Raw genomic sequence first — 22,267 nt, forward strand, 5'->3', positions numbered from 1 at the left:
CGCCGGCGCCTGTTCGCGCGCCTCTGAGAGGCTCTCCTTGCGCGCGCGTGTGTGTGCGTGAGTGTGTATTTGCTGGGACTCGAGCTGGAAAGTTCAAACTAAACGTGTTGCTCTCGCCGGCTGCCGAGGCCGCGGACGACGCTGCCCAACTTCTCTGCGCCAAGTGACTGGCCTTGCCCAGCGCCCTTGGCGCGGCGGCGGCCGCTCGGCCCTGCGCCCGGGCGCGGCGGCGGCGGCGGCGGCGGCGGCGGCTCCGCGCACCCCGGGAGGGAGCCCGCGGCCGGGGCTGGACGCTCGGGCCGCCACCTCCAGCGACGCTCGCTCCTCGGCCCCCGCGCCTGGCGACCGCAGAAAGGTACGTGGCGCTTCCATGCACGGCTTCCCCGCGAAGACTCCCCGCGCGCATTGCTGGCCGCCGGGCTTCCTGCCTTCCCAGGAGCGGTCATCATCTGTCAAACTTTACCTCCGCCACGCACTTGCCCGTGGCCTTGGCGGCCGCCCTCGCCGGCAGCGTGGGCACCGCTTGCCGGAGGGAACCGAGCGGGGGCCGGAGGGGTGGGGGGATCCGCGGCTAGCGGTGCTTCCCATCTGGCTTAACCCCGCGTTTCCGAGGAAGGCGCAGGTCTTACCTTCCGGGGGTGCCCTTTATTAGGATGTTCCCTGCGATGCTGGTTGGTAATGGTTTTCCTTGGCCTTTCTGCACGGAAGGACGTACAAGTTTGCAGAAAAAGGTAGATGTAGAGCAAGGGAAGTTTGCAGCCACTCGCCTCCGAGAGAGGAGTAACCCTTTCTTTGCAGCAGCAGCCACGGTGTTGCACGGCGGCGGCGGCAGCGGCGGCGGGGACAGCGGCCTGGCCGGTGGCGGCCACTGCATATTGTCCCGTCTGTGACTAGGAGCAGGAGGGAAAGCGCGGCCGCCTGGTCCGAGAGCGCGGCACGGGAGCTGCGCGCAAAGATGCTGCGGAGGAAAAAGCTAAGGGCTCCTGATCGCTTGGTAAATCATGTCTGGAGAGGCGTTCCTTTCTTTTGTGGTATTTCTGTGCTTCACTGGTGGAAGTGCTTTGAAAATCTTCTTAAAACTTTTGTGCGTAGAATTTTCGGATGGAGTTTGGGTGAACGATTGATTATAGGACCTCTAGGGTTCGTGTCAAATTCCGTACGGTTGGAGCAGTGCACAGACCTGCAGCGAAGCGCCTAGTTCCTTCTTGTTTGTATTCGATCAACTACTGTGAAGCGTATCTTCTCTGCCTTCGTATTTTAGGGACGATTGTGCATTCTTATTAATTTATTATTATAATTACTGTCATTATTATTTTCCAGTGAAGTGAGAACTCTAAGTGGAACAAGAATTAAAAAGTCACAGTAAGTTTCTCAAGCAATGTGCTTGAGCCTTTTGAAGCCACCTGCTGAATTAGTTCATATTACTTTTTAGAGGTTGCCACTTGGTGCAGGAGATGTAGGCATATCCAGCAGATGGAGCAGTGGAAAACTGTACTAGAACCTATCTAGCACTCATTTATCCCGATTCCATCACGATGATATGGAAAAAAAAAAAAAAAAGTATATGGAGCTCATTTTAGGAGCGACACTGGATTTTCTGTCCTATTTAAAAAAAGAATCATGCCAGCTGAAATACAGTGGGAATCTATTTGTAGAAACCTCAATTCTTTAAGCTTTTTTTCTTCCATAAAGCTCTTCTTAAAAATAGTTTCTTGTACAGATGAGAGTATAATATGATTAATTTATGTCAGAAATGTCAATTGGAAACTGCATTCTGCCATAATTAAAGTCTAACTATTGTGTTTATAATTCAAAAGATCACATAAACTTGTATTTAAAAGTGAGGAAACATCAATTTGAATACTTCAGAGTCATTTGAGTGAAACTGGGTCTGTGTTTTCCAGAGAAGATAGGGAGATAGAGTTATTTCTTGGAGAAGTCTACTGTAGCCGAAATCGAATGGGAAAAGTTGATAAAACTTTTTAGTAATTCTGATGAATTGCTCAATAATGAATGGGGTGAATTTTGGAATTGCTCTTACCTGAGCACATAGGCCTACATTCAGATAAAAAGGTAAAAATCTTCAGAAGCTACCTGTATCTCTACATTGGTAATTATGGCAACAATAGCTATGTGGAGAGATAATCTGCCTTTTCCTATAAAGTTAAAACCGTAACAGTCACAGATCTGACAATGTAACTTTGAAGCAAAGAGAGAAAAATAGGCTGCCCATTTTACAGACAGAGCAGCAAAGGCTTACCTAAATTCAGTTTTTAGTTGCACTGTTTCGGAAAAGAGCTGGTTCTTGAATTTATTCTGCCCATGTTCAGTCTCTGCTTTTTCACTGTGATTTGCTGTAGATTTTACTGTGGGGTAGAACTATGCTTAACTAGTCTGGAAGACTCCGATTAGGTCTTATTTTAATATCACTGTATAGCAATTTAAACATTTTAAGGGACTTTGAGACAGGCAGATGCTTTTTGCAAAGGGTAGTACCAGGAATCATTCTAACAAAACATGCTTTCTGTTGAGTGTGCATGTTTATGACATATATGTTATGATGTCTCAATCATCAGGTCCTTTCTTTAGGAAAGTACTTAACTGTGCATTCTAAAACTGCATTTCCTTTATATTCACATAATACTAAGGAAGGCTTGGAAGTCTCCATGTTGTAAAATAATATAGTTATCTTTGTGAAGGAACTGAATTTTATCCTGCCTGTTGCCACACAGATTAAATTACTGGGGGTTTTAAAAATGTCACATTCCATACCCCTTCACCCATGCAAAACCAAAAGGATTTCACTGTAAAATCCTGAAAGTTTGAGGTCGTGCTTTAATGTTCAAAAATATAAGAAATAGACATTTACTAATTCCTTCTTCATGTTAAACATATTAAATTCCTTTTGCATGGTAACATTGATAATTTAAAGTCAGCTTGGAACAACAAAGTTAATTTAGTAAAATAGGTTAGAAGTGAGTATAGTGTGGTCATTGCTTATGTGATACATACATTTCCAAAGAAAACCAAATGTATTTGTTTCTTCTTGTAAACTCAAGCTCTCTATGTGTTCGTATCTATAAATTCATATGCAGACAGTTCTTTGTATTCATGTATAGATAAACTGAATTTTGGAACTTTAAAAAAGTACTCAAGTCCCTCTGCATACATTAGTGAGCTTTCTCAGTTAAGTTTACTGGCCAGCAGGATGATGTAACACACTCCCGAAGTTGGGTTCAAGGGGGGAAGCATTGGCTAGGTAGAGAGCATTCGGACTCTTGGTAATGACAGTGGTTGCGTGCTCTATTGGTGGATTTGGGGAAACATTTAATCATTAACTTTTTGATTCTTATTTCAAAAGCTATGGGGTCAAAATTCTGTTCTTTAAAAGAATCTACTAAGTAGTGTGTCTATTTTTAACCTAAGCTTTAGGGTAATAGGTGAAGGTTGGCAACCACCAAGTGTTTGTACTGGTTGTTACAGTGTTTTCATCCACGTGTTGTATTATTCTTACCTTCATCCATTTCTTCAGGACTCATTTTGTTGTAGCTCTATGAGGTGGTGGTCTTCCAACGGTATAAAATATAGCAATTAGGTTTTGCCTTACATGTAGTTTAACTAAATTAAGCTTTCAAAAACATATAGAGGGATTGAGAGTTTATGAAGAAGCTGTTTTTTTTTTTTTTTCTCCATTAAATTATCCTCTAAGAGAGAGAATAGGTTTATCAGTCGGTGGAGATCAAATGCAAGATGAAACCTTTCTATCCTTTAATTTCTGTGTTGTCACTAGCCCGTTTGACTTCACCTGTAATATAATGTAAAGTATGATTGAATATGACTTCCACTTATACTTTCTAGAAAATGCATATATATTTGAAGCTAGGTTTTCTGGGGGGCACCATTAGTTCTGAATGAAAAGAGTCTTAAGCAAGACTCTAAGAAAACAATTCTAATATAAGAAAAAAGAATGACTCTGAATAAGCACAGAAGCTACAAATTTATCTTGAAATACAAGTCTGAGCAGCAGTGATGAGGGTCTCAAAATAGATTTGGAATGATATTTCCACCTTTGACTATGACTCTAATTTAATGGCGTTAATGATGTATTAGATGCATATACCTTTATATTTAAGGAGCTTATAATATTGATATTTGAGGATAGATTTTGTTTCATTGGTTATCCAAAAGTCTTTTTTACTTTAAATGATTTCCTCTATCTGATTGCGTAGGGCATTCATTACTAGTTCTCCCATATGGCTTTAGAGATATTTGGTCATAGAATTACATTTGGGTAAGCCACCCTACTCTTCACTCAACTACCATAATATTTGAGATTAATCTCTTAAGTGTAGCATATTATATTGATTATTTATGATGTTATTTAAAGGTTAAAACTGTTGGGTAAGACCAATGCAGGTGTTTCTTTGTAATGCTGGAAAACTATCTCCCACATTTTTATAGGACTTCTATTTAGAAATTTTAATGAAACAGTTGGATGGGCCAAAAATTAGTATCAAATCAGTGAAAAATTAGGGCTTTAGCAGAATCACTTATAAATTATTATAATAAGCTATTTTTCTAGTTATTTTTTTCAAGAGGTAGGAGATTTAAAGGGATGGAGAGAGGCATAATTAGAATGTAGAGAGCATAATCATGAAAAAATTCACTACCTGATATTATTAGAAGAAAACAGGGGTCTAGTATTTATATTTTGATAGAATATATATTAGGATAAATGTGCTTTTGATTGCTTTACAGTGCCCCCATGCTCAAAATGATTTTTTTCTTCTTTCTAATATGAATATTTTAAAGGTTTGGAAATATTTGATCAATTTCAGAACTTTGTCCAAAACTAAAGGCAACTCTAATATACTTTTAACACAAAGACCGAGAATTATTGCTTCTTTGCTCATAATTTTAATCAAAATAGAAATCGTACTGCAGCTCTGTTCAACTCTCTGTATTTAGTAACATACAAGGTGTTTAGGAATCGGCTGGTCTTTTACTGGACTTTTGTAATAAATGTTGATTATCATTATTTTATGACAGTGATCTTTGATGCTAACGTCAGGTTTAGAACATTCTCACGCAAAACAGACAATCTGAAAAAAAATGTTCTGAGGCTATAGAACTCATTTAACTGGTTCTCCCAGTCAGGTGGGCATGGAAGAACAGAAAACCTGCATTCCCCAGCCGCAGTTCCGGGAGGGTGGGAGCAGATAAGTGAGGACACCTGCTTCCAACCAGGGCTGTTTGCTTCCCCGGCTCCAGAACAAGTTTGTTAAATAAACTTGATCTTTACATTTGTTAAACCAAGGTTTATCTAATGAGAGCGAATTATGGTTACAAATATCAATTCATCAGTAGAGTGTATCAATACTTAATATTTTTGTGTTATTGTCCAATCAGTTTTTCATTAAGTGTTAATTAAAGCAAAATTTTTATCCGCAATACTTTCTAAAAATGAAAAGTATTTTGGCAGTTACATGGTATATCAGCATGGCCTGGTTTTGGATAGTTATATACTGAAACTAAGTAGAAGTTGTTAATGGAGTTTTCGGGGTTTAGTTCTATTATTTGGAAGATAAATATTTCTAGGTTTAAGCTGTGATTATATACAGAATTAACATCAGCATAAACAAGCACACCTATATTTCAGCACATATGACAACTGGAAATGACAAATGGGTCTCTGTGTTTGTGTGTGTTTGTGTTTTAATTTTCTGTGTTAATTAGTATGTACTGTCAGTAGAATAGGATATCCTGAAAGCATAATGGTATCCTATTGAACATAGATTTTCAAAGTTAAGTGGTTACATTACTGAACAATAAATATGTCAATTTGCTTTCTGTTCCTTAGCTTTTTTCCCAAAGAGTATTTACCTAAATTTAGAGAGTATCCACAAGCTTGATAAAAAATATTTAAAGGATAAGTATCAAATTAAATGCTTTATAAATATTAGGCTCTTCCTATCTTAGTTTTGTTCTAGCATCAAATTAAAAATAAAATAGAACAGTACATATATATGTATTATATACATATATATTTTCATTTAAATAGGTACATGACAATCCAACAGCATAACAACAGGATAATATTTGTTTTGTGATAGGATGTATTGTAATTTCTTTTCTGCTTTCTTATACATTTGTTATTTTTTTTAAATATCATGTGGTATATAGAGATTTCTCACCTAAAGTAATTTTGTTCTATGTTTACATCACATATAATAAAATACCTTGCATTCTTATGTGTGATACATGTAGATATTGAGTTACAAAATACAAAAATTACATTTTGTATGTATCATTATTTATACTGACGGTCTTTGCTAAAAGATCTAAGAACTGTTTATCACTGTGAAGTTCCTTATTCATATATTTCACAATATTTTTACATACAAGTCAATGTTCTGCTTATTAAAGTGAAAGCATAGTTGATAATATTTTAGCTATTGCCAACTTCATTTTACTTTGACTCAAAAATACATTATAAGTATTAACAGCCTTAAAATATATTTTTTCTAAAGTTAATTGTATAAATCTAATTTGCTACTTATTTCTTCAAAATTGTATTGGTAGCTAAGGGCTCAAACTACAAGTTTATTAATTTTAATGTAATTATGGTCCAGTGGTATTTCTTTTCTGCCTATAGTGTATATCTTTTAGAAATCTAGTAATAATTTTTAAATAAAATATTGTCCCTTATTAATAAGCTTATGAGACATATTACACTTTTTAAGATTTTGCTTTTAAAACAGCTAACAATAACTGATTTGAATTAAAAAATAAAACAAATTTTTAATGGTTGGTTTAATACTTAAAAATAAATTTCAGTTAAATGAAAATTTTCATGATGACCTAGATCAAATGATATATAGAAATCTCAGTACTTGAAAATTCCACAAATTTTGAAGGAAAATGACCTTCAAATAATTAACTACAGAAACAACATTAATAACAGTCTTAAGTTTTCAAATTCTTCAGACTGGTTTTGGTAAGATTTGCATCAAAATTGCTATGCTAATAATAGTTACATAGAATCATTTATAACTTTATTTTTCTGAAAGTATATTTAAACCAACATTGAATTTTATAATATTAATAATTTCCACATTTGCTTTAAAATTTTAATTTGTAGTACTTAACAAAAAACCCTCTTTTTTATTGATAAATTTCAATAAAAGTGTATAAGTCCCAGTGGTCCAAATGGAACAAATTATTATCATGATCATTTTTTCCAGAGAAAAACAAACAGAAAAAAATATGAGATTACAAAGCATCTTCAAAATTGACTTAACCCCCATATAGCTTTGCTATCAATTATATATAAATAAGATTATCTGTCTAATGCTCTCCTTAATACTTAAGTGTTGGACAAAGTGATTTGTATAAAGTCTAGGTTGAAAATGTGATGAAATGATGATAAGATTCTTTGCTTTTTCCTGCCTCTGGAGCTTGGTCATTTCAGTTTAGTTCCTTTTATTTGGAATCACCTCATTATTAACAGATTTTGAATAAAACTGCTAGATTTTTTGCAATACTTCTTAGCTGCCTAGGATAGCCTTTCACAACCCTAGTGAAATTATGGAAAGGCAATTTTTAAATGTGTACAGATCCAAAGGTAACAGCATTAAAGGACAGTGGTTTTGCGAGCTATGTAACGTCGGGTAACAATTATAAATGATATATCTACCTGAAAATTATTTCTGATTTTCTAGCCAATCATATGTTGACAGTTTCTGCCATTAAATTCTTTCAACTACAGCATCATTTTAGTAGCTGCATCTTATTTCATTATTTAGATTTAATGGAACTTATTCAAGTCTTTTATAGTCGGGTATTTCTTTTTTTCCCATTTTTTAACCACTTTCATAATAGAAAAAGCAAAATGAGCAGTTTTATTGTTGTTTGTCTCTTTGTTGACATATGAAAAGCTTTATTTAAGATACATTCTCAAAACAGAAGTTATTACATTAGAGGGTATGCCTGGATGTTTTTTATTTTAAATATAATTAATGTTTAGCTATAGCTTTCATAAAGGCAAGTTCTCAAATATTTGGAACCACCATAGTGTTGTGGTTGACTCTTAAGTAAATTGTTACTTATAAAATAATAATTTTGATATTTTATGATCATAGACATAACGCTGCATGCTGCCAGAATCTGAGATTTGATTTTCGCTCAAATCTGTGTGATCTTGGGTCAGTTCTTTAATACATCTTAGTTCTAATTTCCTCATCTATAAGCCAAGGAGTTTGAAATTATGCTTAATAGAACCTGGTCACCACTGACAGTTTATTATTCTAACCCTACTTCTGATTTTGGAAAAGACAGTGTAGGAATAAAAAGAAGTCTATGTTTCCATGATTTATTGGCACTAGCTAATTTATTGCCAGCTACAAGGTTGTAAGATATTTTTTGTCAGTTATATTATGGTAATATTTAATAATAGATCCAATTATTTGGAATGAAGCTTAAATTAGCCTGCAAGTTAACATTCTTTTTTGCTTTCCTCAGGTAAATAATTTCATAGCTGACTGCACAATATTTTGGAATATAGGCACATAGATAGTGAGATACAAACCAATGATTAACTCTGCATGTTATTTCATTTTATACGTGTGTGAGTGTGTGCATGTGTATTCCCATATATATAGTAATTCTGGCACAGACTTACACAAATTTTGTTAATGTATGTTATAGGTCAACATTCACATGCACTTTTGCGTTAGATAAATAGGTTTTAAAATATGTAAATATTTGGCACCATTTTGTCACTAAATTTTTAAAATATTTGTTCACAATCACTTTAGGATTCCAGAAAAAAAATGCTTTCATTATGTTTGGATATTTCACGAGACTAAGTAAAGTTCAGAAGGATTTACTATATGCTATTCAATGAATTTACAAATTAGATTTGCCTTTATTCATTGCCTTATGTCCAGTTTCTTTGGTGCTCAATCTGAACCTGATCATCCTGGGCCATATTCTCAAAAATAATCTGTCTTCCCTGTCAGTGCCTGTCTTCCTTCTGGTCTGTCAACATGCTCTGTCTCTCCAGAGACTTTTGTTTTTAAAAGATAAATACCAATATTGGGGCACCTGGGTGGTTCAGTGGGTTAAGCCTCTGCCTTCAGCTCAGGTCATGATCTCAGGGTCCTGGGATGGAGCCCTACACTGGGATCTCTGCTAAGCAGGGAGCCTGCTTCCCCCTCTCTCTCTGCCTGCCTCTCTGCCTACTTGTGATCACTCTCTCTCTGTGTCAAATAAATAAATAAAACACTTAAAAAAAAAGATATATACCAATATTTAGTAAATGTAATTTGCAAATATATTTGGAGCCATATGAAGATCCTACTTTCTTCTAAGTGATACTCTGTAGCACTTCCTAGACCCTGCTGTTCTTCACTTTGGTCTTCTAAACCAGAGTGCGTGTGTGTGTGCATGTGTGTGTGCAAGAATGTATGTAAGTGCAGGTAACCACTCAAACAACAGACACACAAATCATACAGTTTTTACCGGTTACCGTACCAAGGGCCCCATTCCTCCTCCACATACACCGTACCAACAGTACTCGTAATGATTAAGTTTCTTGTTCTCTGTCGTCATGAGTTGATCCCGTAATAGCAGAACTTCAGGGGTCTCTCCTACAACTAGATCAAATTGCATGTAAAATACAGGAAAAAAAATGAGTCCAGTCTCATGGACGGCAATCAAACTGCATTTTATTGATTGATTGATTATTTATTTATTTTTAATGGTTTCATTTCTTTATTTGAGGGTCTGCTGTTTTCTTATAAAGCCAAGAAGCAGTGAAAACTTTCCCAAGTGTGTGACTGAAGTGTCCAGTGAGAGTGGATAGCTAGATTAGGGGCATTCCCGGTTTCCTAGTATGTTCTCTGTTAGTCTTTAGTCAGTTTTTTTTTTTTTTTTTAAATTTATTTATTTGACAGAGAGAGAAATCACAAGTAGGCAGAGAGGAGGCAGAAGCAGGCTGAGCAGGGAGCCTGATGTGGGGCTCGATCCCAAGACCCTGGGATCATGACCGGAGCCAAAGGCAGAGGCTTAACCCAGTGAGCCATCCAGGAGCCCCAGGTTTTTTTTGTTTTTTTAGTCTGTTCTTTTGTTGTTTCCAGTACTTTTTTTTTTTTTTTTTTTTCTTTACCCGGATACTTGCTCTTTCTTAACTAGAGTCCTAGAGGCTGTGGGGTGGTATAAATTCCAATTAGGCCAAAGTGATCATAAGGGCCATTCCCTTTGAGTCACTGCCTTGTACAAACTACCTCATTTCAAGAAAAATAAACACATATGATCGCAGGTTACTTCGTAAATTAACTGATCAAGTCTTGAATGCCTTCCAATCATTTTCTAAACAGCCTCAAATGTTTTGTGTGTTCTCCGAAATTGCCGCAGAAACCTGGTTCTGCAAAACTAGAAGTAAATATATTTCTTTCTTTCTTTCTTTTAACCCCTCTGCCTCCTTCTTCTGGAAGTGGATGCATTTTTATTTCTTACCCCCGCTAAAATAAAATCGTGTGATACTGTTACAGTTATTCATACTTACATATCCATGGGCCTTGGGCAATTTGTTCTTTTGTCTGGTAAGGCCTTTTTAACAGAGAAGTTTTTGTCTCTAGGCCATCAGCTCCATGGTCTCTAAGCACGAGCTGACCCAAATCATTCCTTTCTTTAGATCTCCCCACCCTTTCCTACGCTTCAGGCTGAAATGCCGAAGTCTTTGCACCCTGTTCCCTTTTCGAGGTTTCCTTTCCTTCCTAGCAAGTCAACCACGCATTCCAACTGATCATCCGTTTTATCAGTTTTAGTAAGCACCAAGCTGAATATGATCTTGAAAATTAAAAATATATATATATTTCTCAACATTAGACCTTAGGAGAAAACCAAATACTGTTCACAGAATTAGGGATTTGGGGCCAATGAAGAGACGTCTGTGAGAGTCTTTCTATAGGGTTTAAAGAACGCGATGGCTATTTAAAAATTCATGGTGTGGAAAGTTGTAAAAATTAGTTTTGCAGATGCTAGGGAAAATACAAGATACGAGCATCAATAAGATCAATAAGAAAACATACATTTTTATCTTCTGTGTCTTTTTCCTCATCATCATGCAGCATAATAATTTATTTGCATATCATTAAGTGTATGTCATAGTAAATGAACCATTCTTTTATTTGTCAGTAACGTGAAGCTTCTTTCACTTCTCCGGCATTGTTTGATCAACAGTACGTTTTCACACGTCTTGTCATCGAGTCTCTTTAGACTTCTCTTGCCTCAGAGGCAGTTCAAAACTTTGAAAAAGGAAACAGCTTGCTCTAGATCCAGCCAGTCAACCAAATTTTAAAAGGCAAAGTTATTTTCCTGAAACCTAACATGCATGTGTTTTTGACATTTTTCTTCAGGTGTTCACCCAGATTTCGCTACCTTGTTTTAGTTAATTGGGAAGTCAGTCACAAGAGATCCCTGATGCGTCCTTGGGAGATGCAGAAGGAGCCCTGCCTGCTTTGAAGGGGATCAAAGCGCCGGAGGAAATACCGATGGGGAGGGGGGCGTTGTTAGTTTCATCAGGCTGCCATAACAAATGGCCACAAACTGGTGGCTCAAAAGACCAGACGTTTGTTTGCTCACAGGTGTGGAGGCCCAGACGTCTGAAACTAGGGTGTTGGCACACTTGATTCTGGGGGCTTAGAGGGAGAGTCCATTCATGACTCTGTCCCAGCTTCCGGTGTGGCCGGAAAGCCTTGACCATCTAGCTTTGTCGCAGAATTACTGCCTTCTGTCTCCACCATCCTGCAGCTTTCCCCTTGGGTTTGTTTCCTTCTGCACATCTGCACGCGCCCCCCGCCCCTCTCCTTCCTCTTATGAGGATGCCGGGCTTTGGATTTCATGCTCGTCCTAAATCCAAAGTGATCTCATGTTTAGATCCTTCACTTCCTTGTGTCAGCGCAGTCCCTGTTTCCGAATAAGGTCATGTTCCGAGGTTCTGTGGATCAGGAATGGGGCATCTCCGGGAACACGACTCAACCTACAACAGAAAATGGGCAACTGTGGTAGAACTTAAATGGTTAAACATGGGCTGGTCTTTTGGACTGTGTACCTACAAAAATTGTCTCTATAGCTGGTATAAAACATAAATGTAGTGGTTGGCAGGGTTGCGAAATCTTTGCCAGAGACAGGAGGTGTAATGCAGAAATCTGAGACGTGAAATGAATTGGAGAACGGAACACACGTGCTAGTAAGAACCTCTAACATGATTCAGAGAATCTGGTATTAGGCAAAGAATCTAGCAAGGAGGAGCATACATGTTCCTGGGAGAAGTTGTGCCAATGCACCTCTAGTGAGAATTCTGACCTTGACCTGCTTGGGGCAGGAGCTTCCCATGGCCATTTCTCATGTTAAGGGTTTCTTTTCTCCAATCAGTTCTACATAGTAAGTGGAAAAACCAGAGGCTCACTAACCAAACAGAACCAAGGTAAAGTCTTTGGGCTTGTCAGGTACTAATATTCTGTACATGGATGCTGTTTATTTTATTTGAACATCAGTTGTCCTACCTGAAAATGAAAATAGTAAGGATTATTTTTCATTATGGTTGGGAAGAAAAGCATCTCTCTTCAGTGCTGTGCAAAAGTACTTTCTGTAATGATGGGAATATTGTCTACCCGTGCTGTCTAAAACGGTAGTCACTAACCACAAGGTGAGGCCTGGGAATGTATTTAATTTTAATTAATTTGAATTTAAATATCTGCTTACAGGCTATCGTACAGAACAATGACTCTGGCAAAATTGCTGGCATACAGAAAAAATATCTATTTTCATTCTCTTTCCTTTCTTCCTTTCTCTCACTCTCTCTTTCTCTTTAGGCAGGTAGGGTTATTTAAATTTTAAGGGGGCCAGAAGCTGGTATGTATGTCTTGACTTTAGTGAATTTTAAATATCCTCTACAAGCACAGTTGGAAAAATATTGGAAATAGAACAATACTGGGAATAATATTCATATAATCTTTGATTTCAAAGATTATATAGCAGTATAAAAAAAGAAAATGAAATATAAATAATTTCTTAGACTCCCCATTTCATGATTTATTTATTTATTTTTTTTTTAAAGATTTTATTTATTTATTTGACAGAGAGAAATCACAAGTAGGCAGAGAGGCAGGCAGAGAGAGAGAGAGAGGAGGAAGCAGGCTCCCTGCTGAGCAGAGAGCCCGATGCGGGACTCGATCCCAGGACCCTGAGATCATGACCTGAGCCGAAGGCAGCGGCTTAACCACTGAGCCACCCAGGCGCCCTCCATTTCATGATTTAAATAATAAAATATGAAAACTCAACTTGATATACTCTGACTTAGTTATCACTCAGTGATGTAGATCTCAAGGATACTATTGTAGTCGAAGGTGCGTGTTAAGACACATCCTGTACTTTCTAATATGTGATTTATGAATTAAAGTAGTCATTGCTCTGTTAGCCAATTTCATTTTAATTATTTTCATGGGTGTAGATTATATGTGGCTACAGAATACAAAATTTCATGATCTTCTTTCTTGGACAGTGATTGGAGATGGAAGAGAAGAATTTTTGATTATAGCAATACCCACCTGCATCTAATATGGGGCATTATAACCTAATGCAAGGCATATAATTAAAATGTCACATAAAACTGCTAAATATGGGGTGCCTGGGTGGCTCAGTGGGTTAAAGCCTCTGTTTTCGGCTCAGGTCATGATCCCAGGGTCCTGGGATCGAGCCCTGCATGGGGCTTTCTGCTCGGTGGGGAGCCTGCTTCCCCCTCTCTCCCTGCCTGTCTCTCTGCCTACTTGAGATCTCTCTCTGTCAAATAAATAAGTAAAATCTTTAAAAAAAAAACAACTGCTAAATATAGGGAAGAGTGAGAGACACACAGAGTATTTGCGTTCAGCACACTTTAGTTTATGAACGATTAATACACAAGAATTAAATTGTAGCAAAGTTTCTGATGTAATTAATAAGATTACCCAAAAGATGAATAGCAAACTAATGTATTATACAAAATAAAAGTTTATTGTGAAGCAAGATATACATCTCATGTTACCATACGTTTAACTACACACACACACACACACACACACGCACACAGAGGCAAGAAAGAAAAGCCCTCCCCAATGCGTTTTGAAAAATTGGTAATAGTAGACTATTCTCTAGTTTAAAAATAAAGCAATAAAGTAATAAATTTAGAAATAATTAACCCCAAAGAATAAAACAAAACTGTCATTGCAGACTATTTAGAAAATAACAGTAAAAAACCCTGCAAAATTTGTGGAAATGAAAAAAAAAAAAAGAAACCATACAAATTTGATGGGTGTAAACCAAAATGTAATTAAAAGGAGCTCAGTATCTGAAGTATTTTACGATGACACAAAAATGAAAGTAAAGAAAATAATTTAGTTGAAAAATCTGAAAAATATCAACAAAATAATTGAAGGAAACGACAAAGAATGATTTAACAAGTCTAGTAGGTAATTTAACGAGTTAAGAGAAATAACAGAATTTGAATATAAATTAGGAAACATTTCCTGAATAAGATTCAAAAATTTATTCTTTGAATAAATAAAATGTAGGACATTTGCCTGATCAAAAAAATATGAGAAGATAATGAGAAAACACATAAAATTGGAAATGATGAAGGGGAAACCTGAATCGAATTGATATTTTAAGGCTGTAAATTGGAAGAATTGTCCCAGTAACTCCTATAAAATATAAATTTACCAATAAGAAGATTGCTATTGAGCTATCCCCTCAAAAAAGATTCCTACTTGGAAGAGATATTGTTGAATTCCTTCAGTGGTCAGGAAGCCTAAGCTATTGTAACTGTTGGGGAGTCTAGACAAAGGAGAAAATTTTCTGAATTAATTTTTTAAATTAACCTGATCAATAGCAGAAAGTGTAAAAAAAATCATTTGACCATTGCAGTAAATACATTTAGTAATTATTTGTTTATTTTTGAAAGAGAGATAGAGAGAACATGAGTGGGGTGAGGGACAGAAGGAGAAGCAGATTCTCTGCTGAGCAGGGAGCCCAATGCAGGGCTTGATCCCAGGACCCTGGGATCATGACCCGAGCCAAAGGCAGATGCTTAACCAGAGCCACCCAGGCGCCCTGCATTTAGTAAATTTTAATGTTGGTAATAAAACCATTGTTATATACAGTTATATAATTGTTAGGCAAAAGAATCAGACAATAGAAACTCTAGAAGTATAAATATTGGAAACAATAAATCACTCACACTTTATTATTTAAAGACAATAGTAATTGTTGGAAACAGAAAGCAACTGAATGTATAACTAGAAACAATGAGCATTCAATAATTTGGCCACCTACCAAATAAATAATTGATAATATGCATAATGTTGATTTTTTAAAAAAAATGTATTAAGGGCATGTAATAATTGAAAACTGAAAACAAAAACTGCAGCTGAAAACATGAAGTGTGGGGATATAAGTTCAACAAGATCTGTACAGCGTTGGGCTGAAGAACATTTAAAACTACTAAAAACAGGGGCACCTGGGTGGCTCAGTGGTTTAAAGCCTCTGCCTTCAGCTCAGGTCATGATCCCAGGGTCCTAGGATCGAACCCCACATTGGGCTCTCTGCTCAGTGGGGATCCTACTTCTCCCCCCCTGCCTCTCTGCCTACTTGTGATCTCTCTCTGTCAAATAAATAAGTAAATCTTAATTTAAAAAAAAAATAAAGCTATTAAAAACAGACTGGAATGGTGGGTATACTCTAGTTGCAGAGTTGTCCACGTAGGAGCTCCTCTCAGGATACTAGGGGGGAATGCTGGCTCCAGGGTTCACTGGTCGTTTGGCCATGGATGAGTTGACAAAAATTCCTGTGCCTCAGTTTCCCAACTGTAAAACGGTAATGATAAGCAACCTTCCATTTGCAGAGTTGTGATGGATAAAAGATAATGATGTAAAGTGTCTGAAAGATCCTCTCGCCCATACTAAACATTTGATTACCCCTGTGTTATACTTTGCGCTCTTGCTCCTATTGCTGCGACGTACCGTGAAGTTTAAAGCCCTGAAGATATGAATTCTCCAATTCACTCATCTGTGCATTCAGTGAGAGAAATCAAACAAAATTTGGCTAGGGTTTAAAAAAAAATGTCAAGTGGTTTTAAAGTCCTTTTTTAAAAAAATGTGTAAAACAAGTGAAAGACTATCAGGCAGACCCGAAGGAGGGGTTATGCCCTAGTAGATACTAAGGTTCATTAGAAAGTTACACAATTCAAAATAGTATGGTAATGCAAAGAATAGAGAGTCCAGAAATAAATATGTCATGTATATATGGATGTTAATATGTGATGACAAAGGCATTTAAAATCAGTGGAAAAAAACTGTATTAAAATCACAAGGTAAATATCCTCATAGGCACGTATTTACTGAACTTCAGAAAAGAAATATAAAGATCGGTAAAAATATGAACTGAAGAAATGCAAATAAAATGTAAATTTTGTATTTCTGTTTTGATGGGTCCTTAAAAACATAGAACGCTGTCATTTCCATACTTCTGATTATTAGGCAATGCGTGTATCCCACAGCTGCCTTGACCCCCGTGTTTGCCACAGAGGTGGCGTGTGGACTCGCAGGAAGATACAGGTCAGGGACAGAGAGAGGTTCAAGGATGATGAAAGCAACAGAGAGGTTTTTGCAGCATCACTTGTAATAAAAAGGTTAATAGAACCCTGATTTGACAGTTGACACAGCAGTGTCAAAAGGCCATGCTTTGCTTCTTGCCTGTTGTGAAATACTAAAAATACAATGAAAATGCCGTCTTGGCTAGAGTCTAGGGAGGTGGTGGCCATGTATACACCTGCCGACCAGAGGATAAAGGTACACAGCCTTTTGTAGAGCACAGTGACACCGCTGATCAAAACATAAAACCCGATATGCTGTGCTGCAGAAATTCTCTTTATAAAAATGTAATTCAATGGGATAACCCAGTAATTGTGCATTATATATATGAAATACAAATAATTAGTATATATAATATAAATACATATATATAATGGATGCTATAGTTGTTTATTTGCTGAAATGAAAAAATCTGCACATGATATGATGAAGTACAGATAATATTTATATAAATATGGATATCTGTGTATGTATATGTGTATTTGGCCTCAGAGAGAGCTACCTTAAAGGACCACTCAGAAAAACATTAACAGGGACAACATTGCCCCTTGTAGCAATCCTTGGGTCATTTAATTATTTCTTTTTAATATGGTTCTTTGTGAAGCTTCTCGAGGCACACGTGTTATAATTTTACTTAATGGCTGATATCTTGCCTAATTTTTTAATCAGTTCTGTCAGTCACTTGACGTGTTCAGAATCACATCACTGTGATATGAGGAGCTTTTAGGCAGTAGAAATTTTGATAAAGATCAAAGGGAAGAAAGGTTGCTTTTTCCAAACTGGGGATACCTACGGGGAAGGAGGCTTTGCACAACCTGTTGACTCTGGGCCCCTTGCCCAGGGAGAGTCCACAGGTGTTGAAAGTCAAGGTCAAGAATGAAAATGTACGGGCTCCCCAAGTTCTAGTAGCAGTGTCTGTGGTATATCCTACCATTTGGTTTGCCACACTCCTCCCATCCTGTCTGAGCCCGACTCCCTGGATCCAGGCTAATCCTTTCCATTGAAGGGGAGACAGCACGCCCAAGTTCGGTCTCTCCTTGCCTGTGACGGAAAGCAAAAGGAATATTGATGAAGGACTCCGGAAGGATCCGTTACCCATCATTCCTTTTGTGCCGTGCTCAACGCCAGGGCCTGGAAACTCAGTCTCTAGAAGTCTGGTCAGAAAGGCAGGTGTCTGAGGAAGTAGCTGGAAACATTGCAGCTACCATGGGTATGAAATGTGTCCAACTGCTGCGAGAGAAAATAAACGAGACATCTCTGAGTGTAGGGTGGCGGGGGTAGTAGATCTAGAATCGTTGCTGATTTGTGTGGTATTTCTTTCTGGGGTGGTAAAAATCTTTTTAAACGTAGGTCGTACATCTGTCTGTTTAAATGGGTGCATTTTACGGTATGTGAATTCTATTTAAATAAAGATGCTAACGAAAAAGTCAGAAGAATAAGCGCTTTACCTGACTGTGGAGACAAGGTTTGGGCACTGTTAGGAAAGGAAGCGGGAGAGGTGTCATCGGGGCTTCGGAAGAATCCAGGGTCAGGCAGGCGAGGGCCGGGCATATGCTGCTGAAAGTTGAGTATACGGTTTGGTGTCACGGGTCAGTATTGAGTTGAAGGCTGGGGTAGGTTGTAGAGGAAAGAGATTGTTTCACAAGGGACCTTGGTCCCGTGGTGAGAAGTTTTCACCAAGTTTCACTTGGGTTGTGTTCCTGAGGTTAACATCCCCTGAAGTCAGGTGTATTTTTTCTATAACGACATTTCTAAGATTTACCCCAGCAGCTTACTGAAAATGCAGACATCCGAGATGCATATCCAGAGATTCTGATCCCAAGGGTTTTAAGTGGGGGGCAAAATGTCAACCTTTTATGTAAGCATCTGATGCAGGCGGTCTACGCACCAGCTTTGGAGAGGCACTATTTAGAATATGTTTATTCTTTCATATCCCAGATGCTAAGTGCCTTACATAGTGCAGAGTTGGGAGCATGTAGGTGCTCAAGATGTTAGATTGGGAGCCAGTTCTCTGCCCCTCACATTCAAATTAAATTGAAATGGCACATTTTAAGAGAAAAATTCTTACTATATATTTCCCAGAGAGGTTATCTTCTTCTTCTTCTTCTTTTTTTTTTAATAATAAATGGTGTAAACAAGAAATAAAGGTAGATATCACTTGTAAATATGGAATGGGTCAATAAAATGTTACCCACAAAATGAAACTCTGAGAGTATGCAAGTTCTGTAAAACTATTTACAGGTGTAATTTTAGGGGACCAAAATGTGGTCGGGTATCTAAGGCTGGGGGAAATTTAGCATAGGATTCAAAATCTGTGCTTCTTCTTTCTGGATGAGGCCTTATAGGGACCTATTTTTTAAAAAGTACATTAAGCATAATGCTTAATGAACATGCTGTGAAGTGACTTACTGCTCTTCATTTTAGCCATGATCACATGCATTGTATTTCTTTTAAGAGGAAGATAAATATCAAGACTTGAATTTCAAAGCTTTTTTCTTCCCCTGAGAGTGTTTGTTGTGAACTTCTATTGATCCAGAGTGATTGTGCAGAAAGATAGACCATGGTCCATAGGAAACTAAGTCATGATACCTCGTTTTAGAGATACATAAATATGCTACCTCAGGTTTCTTCCCCCTCCAATTAGCGCTACATTTTTCTTTTCTCCAAGACTCTTTAAGACTCTATCTTGGAGAAATGATATCTCTTGATTGTGGCCTCAGTTAGCCAATGAATCTACCTCATTTTCATTAAATGTTATTTTCTTGTTATGGTCATTATTTTCAGTTGATTTTAATTTTTCCCCTTGACTGTATTTTTCAAGAGGTCCACATTATCAAGAAGATGCCTGGTTACTGGAAGGATTTGGTAGATGTAGGAACTTAGGCAGCAGGACTCTAATAGTCCAGGAAGAGTCAGTGACATGAAAATTTGGGGACGTTTACCTTGTGAAAAAATAGCATCCAAGCATATCAGTGTTTGTTACTTAAAATTTCACCATTAGAAAGAGGCACAGTCTGAAAGCAGCGAGCCTGGTTAGAAGAAAATTTCCTTGAGAGAGACAGTGTTCATTCAATTAAAAAATGCCTGCTTTGGGGGTGCCTGGGTGTCTCAGTGGGTTAAGCCTCTGTTTTCGGCTCGGGTTGTGATCTCGGGGTCCTGGGATCGAGCCCCTCATCGGGCTCTCTGCTCAGCAGGGAGCCTGCCTCCCCCTCTATCTCTGCCTGCTTCTCTGCCTATTTATGATTTCTGTCTGTCAAATAAATAAATAAAAATTAAAAAAAAATGCTTGCTTTGTATCCCTACTATGGGTCAGCCGCAGAGACTTTCAGGTATAGTTTTTATGGTCTTTTTACCATACCAAACTACCCTTCTACTATAACCTGCATCATTTTAGATGGTAAAAATTGAGACACGAAGAGTATGAAGCAGTCATCCAGGTGCCACAGTTAGTTAGCAGCCAGGGCGTGATTTAAACAAAGATCTGTTGATTTCTTAAACCCAAGCTATTTCTGTACCATGATATGAGCATCTTAGAAGCAAGGTATTGGGGTACCTGGGTGGCTCAGTTGGTTAATCGACTGCCTTAGGCTCAGGTCATGATCCCAGTGTCCCGGGATTGAGCCTCACGTTGGGCTCTCTCCTCAGCAAGGAGTCTGTTTCTCCCTCTCTCTTCCCTCCTGCTCATGCTCTCTCTCTCTCTCAAATAAATAAATACTGGGTGGCTCAGTGGGTTAAGCCTCTGCCTTCGACTCAGGTCATGATCCCAGGGTCCTAGGATCGAGCCCCACATCTGGTTCTCTGCTCAGTGGGGAGCCTGCTTCCTCCTCTCTCTCTGCCTGCCTCTCTGCCTACTTGTGATCTCTGTCTGTCAAATAAATCAATAAAATATTTAAAAAAAAAAAAAAGAAGCAAGGCATTGCTCATTTCAAACAAATTAAGAGGCTCTGAACTGGTTGAGAAGGTGGAATGTTCAAGACCGTGGGCATTGGTTTAGGGAATACTTGTGGCTGTGAAGAGATGAATCAGAAGACCAGGCAGGGGCTTCTTCAAATTCTCCTGACTCTCTTGGTAAATTTTCAGAACTGCAGGGTCTTGGGGGCCATGTAGACCAGTCCTCCTTATTTTCTAAATGAGAACTGAGGTTCTCAATTTCAGAAGGTCAGAGGTGTCATTTATGGTTTCTGTTCTCAGATACTAAGAAGACGGAGTTTGGAGGAAAAATCCCAAATCCCAAATCCTTTAGAACGCAAGTGAGGTCTCTGTGGGAGACAATAAGAATCAGACTGTAAATCCTGTTACAGAGAAAACACTTTTCAGGATAGGCTGAGTGCCCTTTAGTAAAGGAAATCTGACAAACAGAGAGCCTGCCGATTTTGTCTACTCTCAAAGTTACAGTATAAATTAGGTTTTTTCACTGAATCATCTAGGTTTCTCTGTGAAGAAGAAATCTTGAAGTTATCAGTTTTATTGTTTTGGACAAATATTTTTATAGATACATTTTAAAATATATTACAAAACATTATCCTTAAGGGATGGGGGATGGGTGAAATCGGTGATGGGGTTTCAGAGGGCACTTGTCGTGATGAGCCCTGGATGACGTATGGGAGTGTTGAATCACTGTACTGTACACCTGACACTAATATACCATTGCATGCTAACCAGCTGGAATTAAAACAGAAATTGAAAAATAAATCCTTTGTGATAAGAAATAAACAATGAGATCACTAATTCAAATAATGGACGCATAATTCTGAGTAAATATTGGTAGCGTTAAAACAGGTAGCTTGCCAGTCCATTTGTTTTCACAAGACAGGTTTTAATTTAATCAGTGGTTGGGTGAATGACCCATCATACATGCAGAGAAAGAAAATGTGACAACATGTGTTTCGTCCCATGATTGTTTCAAATACCAGTTTATACTTAACATGAAGGATAGCACAAAGCATAGAATAAAGACTCAATAATTAACAAGGCAATTACTAAGTAAGAATAGGGGTGCCTGGGTGGCTCCGTCAGTTAAAGGTCCAGCTCTTGATTTCCACTCGGTCCTGATCTCAGGGTGGTGAGATCCAGCCCCGTGTGTGGCTCAGCGCTGGGTGTGGAGCCTGCTTAAGATTCTCTCTCTCGGGGCGCCTGGGGGGCTCAGTGGTTTAGGCCTCTGCCTTCGACTCAGGTCATGATCCTGGGGTTCTGGGATCGAGCCCCGCACTGGGCTCTCTGCTCCGTGGGGAGCCTGCTTCCTCCTCTCTCTCTCTGCCTGCCTCTCTGCCTACTTGTGATCTCTGTCTGTCAAATAAATAAATTTTTAAAAAGTCTTAAAAAAAAAAAAAGATTCTCTCTCTCCCTCTGCCTCTCTCTCTCCCCGCTCTCGTGCGTGTTCTCTCTCTCAAAATCAAACAATAAATAAGGGATTTCTAAAAACAAACAAACAAACAAAAAACCCAAAGCATTGTCCTTAAGTGTTTATAGTATGAAAAAAAAAATAGATGTTGCTCCTTGATAATATATTTAATACAGAATGAATTTCATCATTTTGGGAGGGAACCCATTTAGCATGCAACTTTGGATAGTTTCAAAAT

At 38.1% G+C, this 22,267-nt stretch overlaps 1 long non-coding RNA gene across 1 annotated transcript in view; it reads left to right on the forward strand.

The window, feature by feature from the left end:
* Positions 1–269: 269 nt before the first annotated feature.
* Positions 270–22,267, forward strand: part of LOC132006409 (uncharacterized) — a 720,934-nt gene continuing 698,936 nt past the window's right edge. Inside the window, exon 1 of the long non-coding RNA XR_009401089.1 lies at positions 270–355. This is a non-coding gene — a long non-coding RNA (uncharacterized LOC132006409). The remainder of the gene's footprint in view (positions 356–22,267) is intronic.

The sequence above is a fragment of the Mustela nigripes genome, chromosome 18 (assembly GCF_022355385.1).
Source record: "Mustela nigripes isolate SB6536 chromosome 18, MUSNIG.SB6536, whole genome shotgun sequence".
NCBI lineage: Eukaryota > Metazoa > Chordata > Mammalia > Carnivora > Mustelidae > Mustela > Mustela nigripes.